We start from the raw sequence: 22,178 nt of genomic DNA, 5'->3' as shown, positions 1-22,178 counted from the left end.
TGTTAGATCTGTTTAGCACAGTGGTAGTGCCACACAACACGATGGAGGGTATCCTTAATGTGAAGACAGGGCTTCGTCTCCACAAGGATTGGGCGGTGGTCACTCCTACCGATACTGTCATGGACAGATGCATCTGCGGGAGGCAGGCTGGCGAGGATGAGAGCAAGTATGTTGTTCCCTCTTGTTGGTTCCCTCACCAGGGTCATGAGGACTCGAAACATCAACTCTTCTCTTCTCCGCCGATGCTGCCAGACCTGCTGAGTTTTTCCAGGTAATTCTGTTTTTGTTTTCCATTTTGGAGACTGGTGAGGGCGATGGTTCCTCAGGGGAGTGAAGCCAGAGACAAGTCTGTGGCACCACAGGTGGCTCAGCTGCACAGGGTGGGAGGAAAAAGAGTGGAAAAGCAGTGGTGATAGGGGATTCGATAGTCAGGGGATTCAGACAGGTGCTTGTGGCTGTAAATGTGACTCCAGGATGGTGTTAGGGTCAAGGATGTCATGGATTGGCTGCAGGATATCCTTCAGCAGGAGGGTAAACTGCCAGAAGTTGTGGTCCATATTGGTACCACTGACATAGGTAAGAAGAGGGAAAGCAGAATTCAGGGAGTTAGGAAGAAAATTAAAAAGCAAGATCTCAAAAGCAATAATCTCAGGATTACTCCCAGTGCCACATGCTCGTGAGCATAGGAATAGGAGGACTGAATTTCTGAACACGTAGCTGGAGAATTGGTATAGGAGGGAGGGCATCAGATTCCTGAGGCATTGGGACTGTTTCTGGGGCAGGTGGGACCTGTACAAAATGGGCAGAACCAGGACTAATATCCTCACAGGGAGACTTGCTAGTGCTGTTGGGAGGGTTTAAACTAGCTTGTCCGGGGATGGGAACCTGAGGAGAAGATCAAATTGAAAGGAAGTAAAGCTGATAAAAGTTGCAAGTGAAATTAAAAGGGAGGCGAAATGAAGGCGAGCATCAACTGGGCTTAGAATGCGGAAAAATATGAAAAAGACAAAGTTAAGGGCATGCAGAATTGCAACAAGGTAGATGAACTAAAGGCACAAATAGAGGTAAACGGGTATGATATAATTGCCATTACAAAAATATGGCTACAGGGTGACCAAGGCTAGGAACTGAATATTCAAGGGTGTTCAACATTTAGGAAGGAGAGGCAAAAAGGAAAAGGAGGTGGTGTTGCACTGATGATAAGGATTACATCAGTATATTAGGAAGAGAGGATCTCAAATCGGAAGTACAAATGAGGAATCTGTTTGGGTGGAGCTAAGAGCAAGGGTAGCAAATATTGGTAGAAATTGTTTATAGGCCACCAAACAGTAGTGGTAGTGGGGGCATGGTATTAATCAGGAGATTAGAGAAGTATGTAGCATGGGTAATAAAGTAATCGTGGACGACTTCAATCTGATATGGACTGGGTAAATCCAATGAGCACCAATGCTGTGGAGGACGAGTTCCTAGCATATGTTAGGGATGGTTTTCTAGAGCAGTATGTTGAGGAACCAACTAGAGAACTGGATATTTTAGATCTAGTATTATGTAACGAGAAAGAGCTAATTAATAATCTTGTTAAAAAACTTTAGGGATGAGTGACCATAATATGATAGAATTTTACATTAAGTTTGAAAGTGAGGTAGTTCAATCCGAAGCCAGGGTGTTAAATTTGAACAAAGAAAATTACGAAGCTATGAGGGGCAAAGGCTGAGATGGATTGGGAAAGTACATTAGGAGGTATGATGGTACATAGGCAATGGATAGTCTTGAAAGGATTATTACATAGTTGACATCAATTATACATTCCTTCAAGGCACAAAAACTTAAAAACAAAAGTCAGTTAACCATGGCTAACAAAAGGAAGTTAAGGATCGTTTAAGATTAAAAGAAAAGGCCTATAAAATTGCCAGAAATAGTTGTAAACCTGAGGATTGGGAGCATTTTAGAATACAGCATAGGACGACCAAGAAACTGATAAAGGGAGAATAAAATATGAATGTAAACTAGCAAAAGACAAAAAAACAAAAAAAAAAAGGACTATAAAAGCTTCTAAGAGTATGTAAAAAGGATATGTTTGACTAAGACAAATGTGGGTCCATTACAGGCAGAATTAGGAGAATTTATAATGGACAACAGGGAAATGGCAGAGAAGCTAAATGATTATTTTGTGTCTCTCTTTACTGAGGAAGATACTGAAATCTCCCAGAATTAGAGATCCAAGGGATTAGGGAGAATAAGGAATTTAGTATGAGAAAGAAGGGTGTATTTGGGACTGATTAATAGGACTGAATGTTGCGAAGTCCCCAGGACATGATATTCTATAGCGCAAAGTGTTGAAAGAGGTAACTGCGAAGATAATGGATGCATTGGTGATCATTTTCCAAAATTCTACAGATTCTGGAACAGTTCCCGCAGATTGAAGGTAGCAAATGTCACCCCACTATTTAAGGGAGAGAGAAAACAGGAACTACAGGACTGTTAGTTTTATATCAGTAGTACGGAAAATGCTGGAATCTGTCAGATGTGATAAATGAACACTTAGATAATAACAATCTGATTGGGCATTGTGAACATGGATTTATGAATAGGAAACAGTGTTTAACAAACCTGTCGGAGTGTTTTTTGAGGGTGTTACTAACAGAATTGATAATGGGGAGTCGGTAGATGTAGTGTACTTGGATTTTCAGAAGGCTGTTAATAAAGTCCCCCACAGGAGGTTGATTCGCAAAATTAAAGCACATGGGATGGGAGGTAATTTAATGGCATGGGTGAAGGATTGGTTAACAGGCAGAAAACAGAGAGTAGGATAAATGGGTCATTCTCGCATTGGCAGGCTGTGACAAGTTGGGTACCGCATGGATCAGTACTTGGGTCTCAGTTGTTCACAACATATATCAGTGATTTGGATGTGGAGACCAAATATAATATTTCCAAGTTCATGGATGACACAAAGCTAGGTGAGAATGTGTGTTGTGAGGAAGTTGCAAAGCTGCTTCAAGGAAATTTGGACAGACTTAGTGAGTAGGCAAGAGCATGGCAGATGGAATATAATGAGGAAAAATGTGGTAGGAGGAGCAGATATGCAGAGTATTTCTTAAATGGTGAGAGATTAGGACATGTAGATGTACAAAGGGACCTAACAGCTGCAGGTGCAGCAAGCAATTAGGAAGGCTAATGGTAATAAGCCTTTATCGCAAGAGGAGTTGTGTACAGGAGTAGTGAAGTCTTGCTTCAATTGTATAGAACATTGTTTCGACCGCACCTGCAGTGCTGTGTGCAGTTTTGGTCCCCTTGCCTGAGGAAGGGTATTATAGCTATAGAGGAAGTGCAGCAAAGGTTCACCAGATTTCTTCCTGGGATGGTGGGACTGTCTGATGAAGAGAGATTGGGGAAACTGGGCCTGTATTCTCCAGAGTTTCGAAGAATGAGAGGTGATCTCATTGAAACCTACAAAATACTTAAAGGAATAGACAGGGTAGATGCAGGTGAGATGCTTCCCCTGGTTGGGGAGTACAGAACCAGGTGACACAATTTCAAAACAAGGGGTAAGCCACTTAGGACCAAGATGAAGAGAAATTATTTTACTCAGAGGATTGTGAACCTTTGGAATTCTCTAACCCAAAGGGCTGTGGAACCTCAGTCATTGAGTATGTTTAAAGTAGAGTTTGACAGATTTCTGAATACAATGACATAAAGGGATTTGGGGATAGTGTGGGAAAAGTGGATTGAAGTGGATGATCAACCATGATCATATTGAATAGAGGTGCAGGCTTGATGGGGTGAATGGTCTACTCCTGCTCCTATGTTCCTATAATCTTCAACTCTGCTCTTCAATTCTGCTCTTTGAACCAATAACCATTTCATGAATTGATTGTTTATCAGAATGTAACTACTATCAGTTATAAACTACATGGAATGAGGTGACAAGGTGAATTATTGCAATAAGAGAGTTGAAGGCAAGGAATCATATTACTTCTCCCAACATTCATGCTTTCAGAGTCAAAACATTATATCACTCAATTAACGTAGCAGTTTCTTCCAAGATGTTTAAATTAAATATTTGTAAGCATATTTCCAGTTTAAACTTACAAAGCAAATTTTTAATCTTTACAGAAATATATTATCCAAATCCCTATCATCCTGTTAAGTGTCCCACTCATGTCTCTACCTTTGTTACTGTTATGTTTTTGAACTATTGGTTAAACACAGCACAGACACAGATAATTTGTATCAAATTCCCCTCGACATGACACTAAGGGTGGGATTTTGTGTTTGGGTCCTGACATCACGCTTCGTGGGGAACAGTCATCTGGCAGTGACCTTCTCTAGATTGGCCAATTAGTGGACAGAGGGCATACTCGCTGTTCAATTAATGACAGCAGGTGGGCTCTTGAAGGCAAAGGACCAATAGGAAGCCTTCCAGCTTAGAAGGGGCTGCAGCCTGCCATTTCAGCTAAGGGAGAGAGGATGCCCCACGCAAACTTTAAAAATGTCTCAATTAAAAAATGGCCGCAGCTGCCAGATCACCATCACTGAAGAGCTCCACCACAGGGTGGCCTGTGGTTGCAGCTGTGACCAGGCAGCTAGGGAAGGCCTCAAAGCTTGCCTGGAGTGCTGGCCCCCAAGCCTGCCGCTGAGAGGCTGAATTTGGCGGCTGGCCTGCTCCTGACACTGCAGGGGCCTGCAGAACGACTGGAATTTTCCAGTCAGCCCCTGATAATTGGTCATAACTGGCCATTAACTCAACTCATTTGGCTAACCGTCGTTTGGGCCCCTGATCCTGCCTCCAGAAAAATGGCCCAGGTTGGGTCATGCAGCAAACCAGCATGCCAGCCAGCAATGCGAATTTAGGCACCTGCCTGCCTCCATTCTCATATGGGGTGAAAATTCAGCTCCAAATTCTACTCCACTGCCAACAAATATGGTGCATTGAGACAAAATGGTACTGGATAATATACTGTAAAAGAGATCATTTACCCCAAGGTTGCATTTAATTAACAACTTTAAAATACAGGGTTATAAAGTGACATCTGAAAAACACCACTTTTTAAAAAGTAATATTTGAAGATGATGAGACAGTCCAGTAGAATGTATATCCCTTTAAGAATGTATATCATCATCCAAAAGGCTACCATCAAATGTCTCTCAGTTTTTGAAATTATATTATTGCAGTTCTATAATTGTAATTTTGATTCTCTTAACTTTATTGATGCTTTTCCACATCTCAAATACATTCATATCAAATCACTAAAACCATGATCAGGACTGGGAGCTAAATATCCAAGGATATACATCCTATCGAAAAAATAGGCAGGTTGGCAGAGGAGGTGGGGTTGCTTTGTTAGTAAGAAATGAAATTAAATCGATAACAAGAAATGATGTAGGGTCAGATGATGTAGAATCTGTGAGGGCAGAGTTGAGGAACTGCAAAGGTAAAAAACCATAATGGAGTTATGTACAGGCCTCTGAACAGTAGTCAGGATGTGGGGCACAAGATACACCAGGAGATAGAAAAGGCGTGTAAGAAAGGCAAGGTTACAGTGATCATGGGGGATTTCAATATGCAGGTAGACTGGGAAAATCAGATTGGTAGTGAATCTCAGGAAAAGGAATTTGTGGAATGTCTACCAGATGGCTTTTTGGAGCAGCTTGTGGTGCAGCCCACTAGGGAACAGGCAATTCTAGATTTAGTGATGTTTAATGAGGCAGATTTAATATGGGAGCTTAAGGTGAAGAAACCCTTAGGAGGAAGTGACCATTATATGATTGAATTTACCCTGCAATGAGAGGAAAAAGCTAGAATCAGATGTAACTGTATTACTGTTGAATAAAGGCAACTACTGAGGCATGAGGGAGGAGCTGGCCAGAATTGCCTGGGAGATGAGCCTAGCAGGAAAAACAGTGGAACAGCAATGGCAGGAGTTTCTGGGAGTAATTTGGGAGACACAGCAAAAATTCATCCCTAGAAGGAAGAAGCATACTAAAGGGAGGACGAGGCAACCAAGGCTGACAAGGGAAGTCAGGGATAGCATAAAATCTAAAGAGAAAGCATACAATGCGGCGAAGAGCAGTGGGAAACCAGGGGATTGGGAAGCCTACAAAGACCAACAGAGGACAACTAAAAAAGAAATAAGGAGGGAGAAGATTAAATATGAGGGTAAACTAGCCAGTAATATAAAAGAAGATTGCAAGAGTTTTTTTAGATATATAAAGGGTAAGAGAGAGACAAAAGTGGACATTGGGCTGCTGGAAAATGACGCTGGAGAAGTAGTAGTGGGGAACAAAGAAATGGCAGAGGAACTGAATAGGTACTTTGCATCAGTCTTCACGGTGGAAGACACGAGTAACATCCCCAAAGTTCAAGAGAGTCAGGGGGGACAGAGGTGAGTAGGGTGGCCATTACCAAGGAGAAGGTGCTAGGAAAACTGAAAGGTCTGAAGGTGGATAAATCACCTGGACCAGATGGATTACACCCCAGAATTTTGAAACAAATAGCTGAAGAGATAGTGGAGGCGTTAGTGGTGATCTTTCAGGAATCACTGGAGTCAGGGAGGGTCCCAGAGGACTGGAAAATCGCTAACGTAACCCCCCTGTTTAAGAAGGGAGTGAGGCAAAAGACGGGAAATTACAGGCTGATTAGCCTGACCTCGGTCGTTGATAAGATTTTAGAGTCCATTATTAAGGATGAGATTTCAGAATACTTGGAAGTGCATGGTAAAATAGGGCAAAGTCAGCATGGTTTCATCAAACGGAGGTCATGCCTAACAAATCTGTTAGAATTCTTTGAGGAGGTAACGAGTAGGTTAGACAAAGGAGAGCCAATGGACGTTATCTACTTGGACTTCCAGAAAGCCTTTGACAAGGTGCCGCACAGGAGGCTGCTCAGTAAGATAAGAGCCCATGGTGTTAGAGGCAAGGTACTAGCATGGATAGAAGATTGGCTGGCTGGCAGGAGGCAGAAAATGGGGATAAGAGGGTCCTTCTCAGGATGGCGGCCGGTGACTACTGGAGTTCCGCAGGAGTCAGTGTGGGACCACAACTTTTCACTTTATACATTAATGATCTAGATGAAGGAACTGAGGGCATCCTGGCTAAGTTTGCAGATGATACAAAGATAGGTGGAGTGACAGGTAGTATTGAGGTGGCGGGGAGGCTGCAGAAGGATTTGGACAGGTTAGGAGAATGGGCAAAGAAGTGGCAGATGGAATACAACGTGGGGAAGTGTGAGGTCATGGTAGGAAGAATAGAGGCATAGACTATTTTCTAAATGGGGAGAGAATTCAGAAATCTGGAGTGCAAAGGGACTTGGGAGTCCTAGTCCAGGATTCTCTTAAGGTTAACTTGCAGGTTGAGTCGGTAGTTAGGAAGGCAAATGCAATGTTAGTATTTATTTCGAGAGGACTAGAATATAAAAGCAGGGATGTGCTGCTGAAGCTTTATAAGGCTCTGGTCAGACCACATTTAGAATATTATGAGCAATTTTGGGCCCTGTATCTTAGGAAGGATGTTCTGGCCCTGGAGAGGGTCCAGAGGAGGTTCACGAGAACGATCTCAGGAATGAAAGGCTTAACATATGAGGAACGTTTGAGGACTCTGGGTCTATACTCAATGAGTTTAGAAGGATCTGATTGAAACTTACAGAATACTGAAAGGCCTGGATAGAGTGGACGTGGGGAAGATGTTTCCATTAGTAGGAGGGACTAGGACCCGAGGGCACATCCTCAGAGTAAAGGGAAGACCTTTTAGAACTGAGATGAGGAGAAGCATTTTTAGCCAAAGAGTGGTGAATCTATGGAACTCATTGCCACAGAAGGCTGTGGAGGCCAGGTCATTGAGTGTATTTAAGACTGAGATAGATTGGTAAGGGGATCAAAGGTTTCGGGGAAAAGGTGGGAGAATGGGGTTGAGAAACTTATCAGTCATGATTGAATGGTGGAGCAGACTCGATGGGCCGAATGGCCTAATTCCTGCCCCTATGTCTTATGGTCTTATTATCTACTTCACCCCCAAAACAACCACCTTCTCAAGCAATGGCCACATCCCATGAGCATCTCCACCCCACCCCAGCACATCCGTTACTAAAACCCTTACTCATGCCTTAGGCTTGACTATTCCAACGCTTTTCTGGTTTTCACCTGGCAACATCCTTAAACTTGAGCTCAAAGTCTTAAGTGCTAACTGCATGTATTTTATTAACTACAAGAACTATGTCCGTATAGAAAGTAAAGGGTTCAGCTAGGAGCTGTCTCCATGCTTGCTTGTGCACACGGCTCTGTCCAACACTAGACTGACCTCCCAAGTGTCCTGACTGCTGCCCTGCAGGTGGTGGAGTTTTTGGGGAGCCAGGAGGTGAGCTACTTCCTGCAGAATTCCAAGCCTCTGACCTGCTTTTGTAGCAACAGTATTTATATGGCCAGCCCAGTTAAGTTTCTGGTCGATAGTAATCCCCAGGATGTTGATGACGAGAGATTCAGCAATAGCATAGCTGTTGAATGTCAAGGGGAGATGGTTAGATCCACTCGTGTTTGAGATAGTCATTGCCAGACACTTAGTGGCAATAACATTCGCACCCCACATCAGAAAGCCTGAATGTTGTCGAGTTCGTTCTGCACATGGGTACAGACTGCTTCCGTATCTGAGGAATCTTGAGTGCTACTGAATGCTGTGCAAGCATCAGCAATTGTCTCCACTTCAGACCTTATGATGGAAGGAAGGTCACAGATGAGAAGCAGCTTAAGATGCCTGGGATTCGACCCCCAGGAAATCCTGCAGTGATGTCCTGGGGCTCAGATGATTGCCTTCCAGCAGCCACAACCATCTTTCTTTGCGGTATGACTCTAGCCATAGAGAGTTCCCAGCCCGCCCCCCGAGTCCCATTGACTTAAATTTTGCTTGGATTCCTTGATGCCACACTTGGTCAAGTGCTACCTTGATATCAAGGGCAGTCACTTTCACCTCACCTCTTGAGTTGAATTCTTTCGTGCGTGTTTGGATCAAGGTAGTAAGGAGGTCAGGAGCCCAGTTTAAAAAAAATATTCACTCATGGGATGTCAGCTTTGCTGGCTGGGTCAGCATTTAATGTCCATCCCTAGTGGCCGATGAGAAGGTGGTGGTGCGTTGGTCACCAGTGACCCTGGTGAAACCCAAACTGAGCATCAGTGAGCAGGTTTATTGTTGTGTAAGTGCTGCTTGATAGCACTATGAACGACAACTTCCATCAATTGGCTGACGATCAACAGTGGACTGGTGGGGAGGTAATTGGCCAGATGGATTTTCCGTTTTTTTTTGTGGATACGACTTACCTAAGCAATTTTCCACATTGTCAGGTAATTGCCAGTGTTGTACAAACAAACATAAGAAACAAGGAGCAAGAGTTGGCCATTCAGCCTCTCGAGCCTGCTCCGCCATTTAATAAGATCTGATCTGATAGTAACCTGAAATCTGCATCCCACCTACCGCAGATAACTTATCACCCCCTTGCTTACCAAGAATCCATCCACCTCTTCCTTAAAAATATTCAAAGACTCTGCCTCCACCATCTTTTCAGGAGAGTTCCAAAGACTCAACACTGAGTGAAAAAAATCTCCCTCATCTCTGTTTTAAATGGGCGACCCCTTATTTTTAAACAGTGACCCCTACTTCTAGATTCACAGAATCACAATACAGAAGAGGCCCTTCAGCCCATCAAGTCTGCACTGACATGTGAGAAACGCCTGACCTACCTACCTAATCCCATTTACCAGCACTTGGCCCAAGATTCTCCCACATCCACTCTGTCAAGACCCCACAGGATCTTATGTTTCAATCAAGTCACCTCATACTCTTTTAAACTCCAGCGAATACAAGCCTAGTCAGTCCAACCTTTTCTCAAAAGACAATCCACTCATTCCAGGTATTAGTCTGGTAAACCTTCTCTAAGCTGCTTCCAACGCCTTTTCATCTTTCCTTAAATAAGGTGACCAGTACTGTACAGTACTCCAAATGTGGTGTCACTTGTGCCCTGTACTACTGAAGCATTACCTCCCTATTTTTGTATTCAATTCCCCTTACAATAAATGATAACATTCTATTAACCCTCCTAATTACTTGCTGTACCTGCACACTAACCTTTTGTGAATCATGCACTAGCACACCCAGATCCTTCTGTACCTCAAAGCTCTGCAATCTCTCACCATTTAGATAATATGCTTTTCTTTTATTCTATCAAAATGGGCAATTTCACATTTTCCCATATTATACGCCATTTGCCAGATCTTTGCCCACTCACTTAACCTATCTATATCTTTTTGTAGCCGTCTTATACTCGAACAGCTCGACTAGGTTGCAGTTAGTTCTAGAGCACAAGTCTTCAGTACTAGTGCAAGATGTTGTCAGGGCTACAGCCTTTGCTGTAATTAGTTCCTGCAGCCACGATACAAAAACAGTGGGAAGGTATGTTGTGATGAGGGCATGAGGAATCTGCAAGGGTATATAGATGGGTTGAGTGAATGGGCAAAAATTTGGCAGATAGAATTTAATGTAGGAAAGTGTGAGGTCATGCACTTTGGTAGGAAGAATCAAAAGGCAGGCTATTATTTAAATGGAGAGACTCCCAAAAAGTGCAGAACAGAGGGATCTTGTGCATGAAACACAAAAAGTTAGCATACAGGTGCAGCAAGTAATTAAGAAGGCAAATTGAATTTGGCCTGCATTGTTGAGGGGTTAGAGTTTAAAAATAGGCAAGTCTTATTACAACTGTACAGGTTGTTGGTGAGACCGCACCTGGAGTACTGAGTACAGCTTTGGTCCCCATATTTAAGAAAGGATATACTGGCATTGGAGGCAGTTTAAAAGAGATTCACTAGGCTGATTCCTGGGATGAAGAAGTTGATTTATCAAGAACGGCTAAACAGGTTAGGTCTTTATTTATTAGAGTTTAGAAGAATGAGGGGTGGTCTTATTGAAATGTACATGATTTTGAGGGGGCATGATAGAGTAGATGTTCGGAAAATGTTTCCACTTGTGAGGGAATCTCGAACTAGGGGATATAGTTACAGAATAAGGGGACACTCATTTAAAACTGAGATGCTGTCATGAAGATAGTAATGTATATAATGTTATTGGAAATTATTTTAAATTGGACTTGTAGTAGGGTCAATGTCTGTGGGTGTGAGTGTGTGTCTTATTTGGATTAAAGCCAGCTAGTCCGGGTGCTTTGATGTATAGTAGTTTTGAGATGTTAACAGAAAGGTAAAGGGTGCATTGCATTTTGTTGAATAAATCATTCAAATTCTAGGGGTGAAATCTTGCATCTAGCTAGGAGACACCAAGCAATATGTTTAGAAAGGTGTTTTATTGTTAGAAGAGGTGGAGTTCAAAGGGCCTGGTGATACAATGAAAATTTGCATTCAAAGGGAAAGCTAGGTATATACAGGAAAGAGTTTTGTGTGCGGGTCAGAGGCATGTGAGATCTAAGCTGCCTGTAAGCCTACAATGGTGCAAAGGAACCAAATTGAAAGGAACCTCATTTTGAATTCGTAAGATAAAATATGCTTTGCCTGGTGTCTGTTTAAAGGCTATGGATTGTTGTTGACTTGGTGAAGATTTACTAGGAGTGATTAATTGGGGATTTGTTTAAAAGTTATTATGGTAGTAATCTGTAAATGTGTATGTGTTTAATTCCTTGGTGGTTTCATTTCTGAATTCAGAGCTGCATCTCAAACATACCAATTGAAAATATAGGTTATGACAGTTGTTTAAAGTTTCCCTCTGGGATTTTAAATAACTCAGCCCTTATTAACTAGTGTGTCATAACAATTGGGGGCTCATCTGGGATAATATTTGTAATTCCTTGGTTGGTTTGGAATTGGTGAATCTTAAGGTTATGAGTACAAGAAGCGCTTTGAATTCAGAAGTTGGTGAGGTTTTTTTTAAAGAAGTGGTGAGACTGCAAGATGGCTGTGGCAATTGCTAAGACTTGTCTGGGAGTAAAAGATATGACTCTGATTGAGTTGCAAAAAAAAACCAAGAGTAAGTTAACAAAGTTAAAATTGGGGTTACCTGCGTGGGCTAGGAAATCAGATATAATTAAAAGTCTAGCACTGCAGCTACAGTTGGAAGTGATACCTGACATTAGTGAGTCACAGCTGGAGATAGTGAGGCTTCAGTTTGAAATGAAGAAGGTTGAATTTGAACTAGAAGTAAAAAGGAGCTGAAAAACTTGAATTAGAAGCAAAGAAAAGACAAGTGGCTTTTAAAAGGGAGCACACAGAAAGACAGGAGAAAGAAACGAAGCTGGAACTGGAATTTCAGGAAAGAGAGAAAGAGAATACCTGCTTAAAAAGCTGGAAGTTAAAAAAGAGATCTCAGATTCTGAGCAGAGTTCTGATGATGAAAAAACCTTTAACCTAAAACCCAGTGGGGAGATGTTTAAATTTGTACAAGCTCATTGAAAGTTTGAGGAAAAAGATGTGGAAACATTCTTCATTTCATTTGAGAAGATAGCTAAACAGATGAAATGGCCACAGGAAAACTGGATGTTATTATTACAGTCTTAAGTTGCTGGGTAGAGCGAATGAGGTATATGCTTTGCTGGCTGAAGAGGTATCAGTGAATTATGATATGGTGAAAAAGGCTATTTTGAGTGCTTATGAGTTGGTTCCTGAAGCATACAGGCAGAAATTTAGGAATATGAGAAAACAGCCTGGGCAAACTTATATTGAGTTTGAGAGAATAAATTAGAGTAATTTTGACCAGGCGTTAAAAGTAGAGACGACATATGCAGAGCTTAGGGAAATAATTCTTTTGGAGGAATTTAAAGGCTCTTTGGTAGTGAGAATTCACATGGAGGAACAGAGGGCTCAAACTGTAAGTCAAGCAGCAGAGATAGCTGATGATTATGAGTTAGTTCATAGAGCCAGATCTTTCTTTCATCACCCATTCAAATCGGAAAAGGATAGAAAGTGGGAAGGGGAAAGGAAGGTCGGCAGTCAGGAAAGAGAAGAAATGGCTGGGAATTCCAAGGAAGTTCTTTCTCAGAATAAAAAGGAACATGCTGAGGGTAGGATTGACATTTGAAAATTGAGGTGTTTTCATTGTAATAAAGTGGGGCACACAAAGTCAGTGTGTTGGAAATTACTGTGAAAATCTGTTGGGATTATTGGGGTACAGAAAAATTCTGGAAGTAAAAGTACTGTGGGTTCTGAGGTTCAAGCAAGGGAAAAACCAGTGGTTTGTGTACAGGTAAAACAGGGAGAATCAGTGATAGGAAAATAAGTGGGAATGTGTTCACAATTTACCCAAGAGAAGTCTGAGGAGCAGGTTGCAGAAACATTTAAAGATTTTGTGTATGAAGAGAAAGTCTTTCCATGTGTACAGGGTGGTAAAGATGTTAAAATTTTAAGAGACACAGGGGCTAGTCAATCTTTAATGTCATGGGATAGTGATATTTGTTGTTCAGAGGGAGTATTGCAGGAGCAGGTTCACGGAGTTGCTAAATCTATCCTGTTGAGGAAGGTAAATTTAAAGAGCAAATGGAGGTCAGGTGAAGTTATTGTTGGAGTAGTGGAAAAAACGTCTACTGCAGGGATTCAATTTATTCTAGGTACTGATATAGCTGGATCACAAAATATAGGTGATGATTGGGGTAGTTGAGCAGCCTGTAAAAGTGTTTTCAACAGAGGTGCTACAGAGGGAGCATCCTGGATTGTTTCCAGATTGTGTGGTAATGAGGTCACAGGCACACAGGTTGGAACGAGAAAAACAGGAAGGGCAGACAGTTCAAAGCCAAGAAGATGTCGAAATCCAATTAGCTGGCACTGTGTTTGATAACATTGTTCAGGAGGAAAGACTACCGGACAATTCAGCTGAAGTGTTTAACTCAAGGTTCGTGGAGTTACAGGAAAATGATTTGCAATTAAAGCTGTTATATCAGAAAGCTTATTCAGGAACAGAAGCAAAATGTATTCCAGTATGTTATTACCTTAAGAGAGATAGTTTAATGAGAAAATGGAGGCCGGATCACGTCTCAGCAAATGAAAGCTGGAGTGAGGTGCATCAGATTGTTATCCCATTAGGGTACAGAAATTAGATTTTAAGGATTGCTCCTGAAATTCCAATGGGGGGACATTTAGGAATTAGAAAAACACAGGAAAAGCTACAGAGGTATTTTTTTCTGGCCAGGATTGCATAGGGATGTAGTCAAATTCTGTAGAACCTGTCATACATGTCAAGTAACAGGGAAACCACAAGCAGTGACTAAACCGGTGCCTTTAATTCCAGTATCAGCATTGGAAGAACATTTTTCTAGGGTCATCCCTAAAACTAAAAGTGGAAATCAGTACTTACTAACAATAATGGATGTGTCTACCAGGTTTCCTGAAGTGATACCTTTAAGAAATATTACAATTAAGAAGACTGTGGAGGAGTTAAATAATTTTTTTTTACAAGATATGGTTTACCTAAGGAAATACAATCAGATCGAGGTCAAATTTCATGTCACAGCTGTTTAAGGAAGTAAAGAATAGTTTGGGGATAAAACAGTATAAGTACAAGCTTATCATCCAGAGTCACAAGGAGCTTTGGAAAGATGGCATCAAATTTAAAAACTATGATGAGAGCATACTGTCAGGATTATCCACAGGATTGGGCTACAGGAATTCTATTTTTATTATTTGCTATTAGAGGTGCTCCTAATGTATCATCTGGTTTTAGTCCTTTTGAACTAGTTTATGGTCATGAGATAAGGGGACCACTGAAATTAATTCCTGAGAAACTGGTGGGTCAAAATTCAGGAACTATTCTCTTGGATTATGTATCAACTTTCTGGATAAAATTGAATGGGGTATGTGAGTTAGCTAGGGAACATTTATAGATATCACATCTAGTGATGAAAGTGAAGGCAGATAAGAAAGCTAAAGCTTGCAGGTTTGTTTCTGGAGAGAAAGTAATAGTTTTGTTGCCAGTACTAGATGTTTCATTAAATGCAAGATTTAGTCTGCCTTCCAGTGTTGAAAAGAAATTGAGTGAAGTAAATTATTTAATAAATACTCCAGATAGAAGCAAGAAGCAGAGGGTGTGTCATGTAAATATGCTTAAAAAGTATTTTTGACAGGGAAGAGGAACAAAAGCAGGTATTAGTCATGGTGGATGATGAGAAAAAGGTAGAAGTGCAAGACATTGAAATTGATTTTCCTCTAATCAAATTGGATAATGAGGAGGAGCTTGAAAATTTAAATGAAATATTGAATTATCTTCCAAACAAGTATCAAAGTGATTTGGAAAAGCTATTTTCCACTCAAGGTCACACAAACCTATTTGTGGGAATAAATTGGGAAGGATGCATTTAGCTATACATGATGTCTCTGTACAGGTTTCATCTTCAATAAGGCAACATCCTTTTGGATTAAATCCGACAAAGTTATCATAAGTATAAAAAAGAAATTGATTTCAAGCTTCAAAATGATATAATTTAATCTAGTTGCAGTAACTGGAGCTCGCCTATTGTGCTGGCACGGAAACCGGTCAGAACACAAAGACTGTGTGTGGACTATCAAAAGGTGAATGCTGTGACAAAAGCGGATTCATATCCTATACCACGCTTGGAAGATTGCACTGAGAAAGTGGGACAATCGAAATTTAACACAAAGATTGACTTGCTAAAATGATATTGGAAGATTTCGCTGTCGGAGAGAGCAAAAGAGATATTGGCTTTTGTAACGCCAAGTGGACTCTATCAGTTTAAAGTCATGCTATTTGGTATGAGGAATGCACCTGTGACATTTCAAAGACAGACAAAGTAATTGCAGGTCTAAGCAATTGTCCTGTTTATATTGATGATCTAATAGTTTTCAGTCCGATATGGGAAGAGCATTCTTTAGCATCTGGAGGGATTATTTTCTCGATTACAAGAAGTTAATTTGGTGAGAAACTTGGCTAAAAGTGAATTTGCAAAAGCGCAGGTTACATATCTAGGCCAAACCATTGGACATGGTAAGGTGGCTTTGAGAGATGCAAAAGTTAAGGCTATCATGGGATTCCCAGTGCCTGCAACAAAATAAGAAGTTTTGAGATTTCTGGGCATGAGTGTCTTTTACCAAAAATTTCTAGCAGCGTGGTTGCTCCATTGACTGAACTATTAAAAAAGAACAAGAAGTTTCAATGGATACTGGAGTGTTAGAAGTCATTTGATAGTTTGAAAACTGTATTAACTACGACCCCAGTTTTGGCAGTACCCAATTATGCCAAGCAATTCAAGTTGGTCATTGATGCAAGTGATATAGGCATTGGGCTGTACTGTTCCAAGATGACAACACTGGAATTGAAAAACTGATAGGGTATTGTTCACAGAAGCTGAATGTACAACAGAGAAAATAGTCAATGATCGCAAAAGAGACCTTGGGGTTGGTGTTAGCGTTGCAGTATTTTGAAATTTATGTTGCCAACAATTCATCAGAAACAATTGTTTATACAGACCACAATCAAAGGGAAGGCTAAGTATATAAAGAAAAAGGTTTTGTGTGTGAGTCAGAGGCATGTGAGATTTAAGCTGCCTGTAAGCCTACAATGGTGCAAAGGAACCAAACTGAAAGGAACCTCATTTTGAATTCATAAGATAAAATGTGTTTTGCCTGATGTCTGTTTAAAGTCTATGGGTTGTTGGCTTGGTGAAGATTTGCTAGGAGCGATTAATTTGGGGATTTGTTTAAAAGCTATTATGGTAGTAATTTGTAGACATATGTATATTTTTAATTCCTAGTTAAATTAATAAATGTTTAATTTAATTTATATTAAAAACCTCTGGAGGCTTGGTGGTTTCATTTCTGAATTCAGAGCTGCATCTCAAACATACCAACTGAAAATATAGGTTATGACAGTTGTCTAAAGTTTCCCTCTGGGATTTTAAATAACTCAGCCTCTACCAATTGCTGTGTCATAGGTGCAAAGGAATTTCTTCTCTCAGAGGGTAGTGAATGTCTGGAATTCTCTACCCCAGAGAGTTATGGAGGCCAGATCACTGAAAGTGTTTAAAGAGGAAATGGGTAGATGTTTGAAATATCGGACAATTGAGGGATACGACGAGCTGGCACGAAAGAAGAGTTGGAGTCTTGGGCAGATCAGCCATGATCTTATTGAAAGGCAGGGCAGGCTTGAGAGGCTGAGTGGCCTACTCCTGTTTCTATTTCTTATGTTCTTATTTCTTGATTTCGCGTAGAATGAATCTGATTGGCATCTGTGATGCAGAGGATCTCAGGGGAGGCCGAGGTGGATCATCCTTTGGTACCTCTGACTAAGTTCCCAACATGTGATAACAATCTATAAAAGGTTATGCTTTTGGAGAAAAGAATGATTTCACAGGTTAAATTATTTTAGCCTTGATTTCTTTTTAAATACAAATATTGCATTTAATACACTGAAGCACGTGGACTAGGAAAATAGGTTAAAAGATAAGAGAGAGGTGATGCAGTGGCAGGCATTTAAGGAGATATTTCATAACTCTAAACAAAGATATATTCCATTGAAGAAGAAATCTCTACCAGAAGGATACACCATCTGTGGCTAACTAGGCAGTTAAGGGTGGTATCAAATTGAAAGAAAAGGCATACAATGCTGTGAAGATTAGTAGTAGATGAGAAGACCAAGAAAGGATGATTACAAAAATAATAAAGAGGGAGAAATTGGAGAATGAGAGAAAACTAGTAAAAGCTTCTACAAGTATATAAAAATGAAAAAAGTAGCTAAAGTGAATATTAATCCCTTAGAGGATTAGAATTAATAATGGGAAATGAGGAAATGGCAGAGGCTTTGAAGAAGTAATTTGTATCTGTCTTCACAATGGAAGACAAAAAAAGTATCTCAAGGGTAGCAGAAAATCAAGCAACAAAATGGAGGGAGAAACTTAAAACAATCATGTGAACTTTCAGTCACTACTTTAAAAACTGGACAAAAACAAGCTATTAAAATGGCTGCTGCAAAACATGTGACCTTTGGCATTTGAACTATAGTCATATCAAGTCTCGGGCAAATATCTAATTAAAAATGGATAATCATAGCCATCTGGGGAATTCACACATCTCTTTGTTTAAAGATGGGCCAGCATAAAAGGACTACGGAATTTCCAGACAGCCTGACTCCATTTCATACTGAAAAAAAAAGATCGAAACTCAATTGGCGGCAGGTGGAGGTGAATGGTTCCTATTACTGTCCCATTGTATCATGACGGCTTTCTGCATACAATATAGACTTGATGAACCTTCGAAGTGTTAACCCACGACACAGGATGTGAAATCAACATAAGCACCACCCCTTATTTGGAAAATGACATGAACTTCTGAGAAGCCAAACAGGGGTAGCCATGTTTTCATTTGCTTTTAAAAATCAGCTAAGAGCTGTTTGCAGTCAGTCATCAGTTGGTCAGAAAGCCAGATCATGAACTCACTACAAATCATCAAGCAGCCAAGTTAATTACCAGCAAAGCCTTGAAAGCAGGAGATCCTAGAGACAAGGACTCCCCACTCCAACTTGTTCCAGTTTAAAGTTCGCTCGAGAATAAACCTCATAGCTATTCAACTACTGGAAACCTTACAACCTGCTGTGAACCCTTTGCTTTACAAGGCCCTCACTTCAACTTTAAGCCATCAAAACTATTCAAGAAGCCAGGCTTGCCACTTGGGAGACCAAAGGTTGAGGATCAGAGAGTGGGATAACTATAATCTGTAAAATTACATTAACTCACCTGTATTAAATCTGTGTGCACATGTAGGAGATTGAGTGTTAATTCGGGGTAAGTGTGTGAGAATAAATAGCCTTTTTTTTTAAATGCAGAAATTATTGCTGCTGACATTACTTAATTGGAACACACACTTAAAGGTATAAGAAAACATACACCTCTTTCCATACAAAACATACTGATCATGGGAGTTAAGAAAACATATACATTCTGTCCATGACAATCACTAATGGAGCTTAAGGCTGACAAGTCCCCAGGCATTCCCCGTATCATAGGGTCTTAAAAGGGGCTGCAGAGATGAGGATGCATCGGTTGTAACTTCAGAAATTCCCTAGATTCTGGAAATGTCCCAGTGGGTTGGAAAACTGCAAATGTGACATCTCTGTTCAAGAAAGGAGGAAGGCAGAAAGCAGGAAACTATAGGTGAGTTAGCCTAACATCTGTCATTGGGGAAAATGCTAGAATCCATTATTAAATAGGTAGCAGCAGGACATTTAGGAAAGTATAACATTGCCAGGCAGAGTCAACATGGTTTTGTGAAAGGGAAATCAAATCATGTTTGACAAGTTTATTAGAGCTCCTTGAGAATGTAACAAGCAGGGTGGATAAAGGAAAACCAGTAGATGTTGTGAATTTGGATTTCCAAAAGGCATTTGATAAGGTGCCATATAAAATGTTCCTACAGAAGACAAGAGGTTATGGTGCTGGAGGCGATTATATTAGCATGGATAGGGGACTGGCTAACTAACAGGAAACAGAGGGTCTTTTTCAGGATGGCAAACTGTAACTAATGGAGTGCCTCAACCAGTTAAGGCCTATGACTTGGATTAAGGCATTGACTGTATTGTAGCCAAATTTGCTGATGATATGAAGATAGGTAGGAAAGCAAGTTGTGAGAAGGATACAAGGTGTCTGCGAAGGGATATAAATAGGGCAAAAATCTGGCAGATGGAGAATAATGTGAGAAATTGTCAGCTTGCCTACTTTGGCGGGAAGAATAGAAAAGCAGAATATTATTTAAATGGAGAGTGACTGCAGAATGCTGCAGTACAGAGTGATCTGGGTGTCCTTGTACTTGATATTTCATGATTCATGTACAGCAAGTAATTAGGAAAGCAAAAAGAATGTTGGCCTTTATGGAAAGGGAGATGGAGTATAAATGTAGGGAAGTTTTGTTACAATTGTACAGGGCATTGGTGGGACTACACCTAGAGTACTGTCTACAATTTTGGTCATTTTACTTAAGGAAGGACATACTTGCATTGGGGATGAGGGAATTGTCTTATAAAGAAAGGTTGAGCTGGTTGGGCCTATACTCAGAGTTTAGAAGAAGGAAAGGTGATTTTATTGAAAATATAGGATTGTGAAGTGGCTTGACAGGATAGATGCTGAAAGGATGTTTCCATTCACAGGGAAATCTAGAACTGGGGGCAGAGTTTAAAAATGAGGGGTTTCCCATTTAAGATAGAGATGAGAAGGAATTTCTTCTCTCAACGGGTCGTTAGTCTTTGGAATTCTCTTTCACAGCGAGCAGTCGAAGCTGGGTTATTGAAAATATTCAAGGCTGAGTTGGACAGATTTTTGATTGATAAGAGAGTCAAGGGTTATGGGGGGGCAGGCTGGAAAGTGAAGTTATGAATTATGGAATTATAAAATTGTACAACTTAGAGGAGGCCATTCAGTCCATTAAGTCTGTGCCAGAATTTTTGAAGAGTAATCCAGTTCATATCACTTCTCGCTCTTTTGCCACATCTTCGCAAATTTTGCTCCTTTCAGTATTTATTAAATTTATTTATATAAGTGTTTACTTCTTTTTGAAAGCTGCTCTTGAATCCGTTTCCAACACACTACCAGGTATTATCAAGCTAAATATCACCTATCATCAGCTGGAAGTAGCCAATAAGTAGCCAATCCCCATACCTGTGTTTACAGCAGCATTGTTCAAACTACCTCACAGCTCCAGGGCGTTCCTAACCTTCCTCTCCTATAGCAGCAGGTTTGAAACAATGACTTACAATTTTTCTTCTTTTGCTTCAGTTTATTTTCTTCCTTTACGTAATTGATCAATATTTTTTAGGGAGACTGATTGTGCAGGCTGCTCCAGCCACTTGCTGCAATGTATTTCTGACCATTTATCACAGCTCCAGTTCCAAGCATGTTCTACACAGAGGATTAAGCAGGCCCATTTTCTCCCACCCATAGTTTTGCTTTTGCCAGGTGTTTCTCTCAAGAGGGATTGATTCTGCAGGCTCTTCCCACCACCTGCTTTCCTCTCTCTGGGACTTCCTGCTGCCTCTGACTGGAGGGGGCCGAAATCATTGCCATCTGCCTGTTTCATTCTGCTGCAAGCTTCACACTTTCAATACCTGGAGACCTTTAGCGAAGCTTCTAACCCTGGAGGCGCCGATAATTCATACCAAATGGCCAGCTTGCACCATCCAAAAACACTGGGGAGGGGAGAAGCACTGGACAATAATGGGAATAAATCAAACATCAAGCGTTCAAAAAATAACTTTTATTATTGGATTTAAACAGTGAAAATTGTACTCAAAAAAGTTTAGTTTTCATGTGGCCACCATCAGATCAGCTATTATCTTATTGAATGGCGGAGTAGGTGTGAAGTGCCAAATGGCCTACTCCTGCTCTCTTTTCTTTCATTCTTATGTTCTAAGCGTACCTTTAACCGCCTAAGCCCTAAGTTGTAAACTCTGGAATTTCTTTCCTACACTTCTCTCTCTCTCTCTCTTCCTTTAAGACAGTCCTTAAACTTAGATAAAATTTAAGTATCTTTCCTTGACTTTCAATGGGATTTCCATTGCTGAATTTCCAACTATCACCATCCTGGGTGTTACCATTGACCAGAAACTAAACTAGGAACAGCTATATAAATACTGTGGATACTAGAGCAGGCCAGAGACAACTAACTCACCTCCTGACTCCCAAAGCCAGTCTACAATCTATGAGGCACAAGTCAGGATTGTGATGCAATACTCTCCACTTGCCTAGAAAAGTGCAGCACCAACAATACTAAAGGAGCCTGACAATATCTAGGACAAACCAGCCCGATGGATCAGCACACCATCCACCACCAATGCACAGTGACAGCAGTGTGCAACATATACAAGATACACTGCAGCAATTAAGCAAGGCTCCTTTAACAGCACCTTCCAAACATGCAACTTTACCATCTAGAAGGACAACAGTAGCAGATGCATGGGAACACCACCACTTCCAGATCACACACCAATCTGACCTGGAACATTATCACCATTCCTACACGATCACAGAATCAAAATCCTGGAACCCCCTTCCTAGCAACACTGCAGTTGTTCCTGCACTAGGTGGATTGCAGTGGTTCAAGAAGAGGCTCACCACTATCTTCTCAAGGGCAGTTAGGAATAGCCACAGCAAATGCTGGCCAGAGAATGAAAGAATAACGTTCTATGCAGCTCAGTGTGTCGAATTCTAT

General features: G+C 40.8%; 1 protein-coding gene across 8 annotated transcripts in view; it reads right to left on the bottom strand.

The window, feature by feature from the left end:
- rpgrip1l (RPGRIP1 like) overlaps window positions 1–22,178 on the bottom strand; it is a 298,740-nt gene that overhangs the window by 275,923 nt on the left and 639 nt on the right. The gene's annotated exons all lie outside the window — the stretch shown is intronic.

This window comes from Carcharodon carcharias, chromosome 7, assembly GCF_017639515.1.
Source record: "Carcharodon carcharias isolate sCarCar2 chromosome 7, sCarCar2.pri, whole genome shotgun sequence".
Lineage (NCBI taxonomy): Eukaryota > Metazoa > Chordata > Chondrichthyes > Lamniformes > Lamnidae > Carcharodon > Carcharodon carcharias.
The sequence above is the reverse complement of the archived record's forward strand: the minus strand, read 5'-3'. Positions and strand labels throughout refer to the sequence as shown.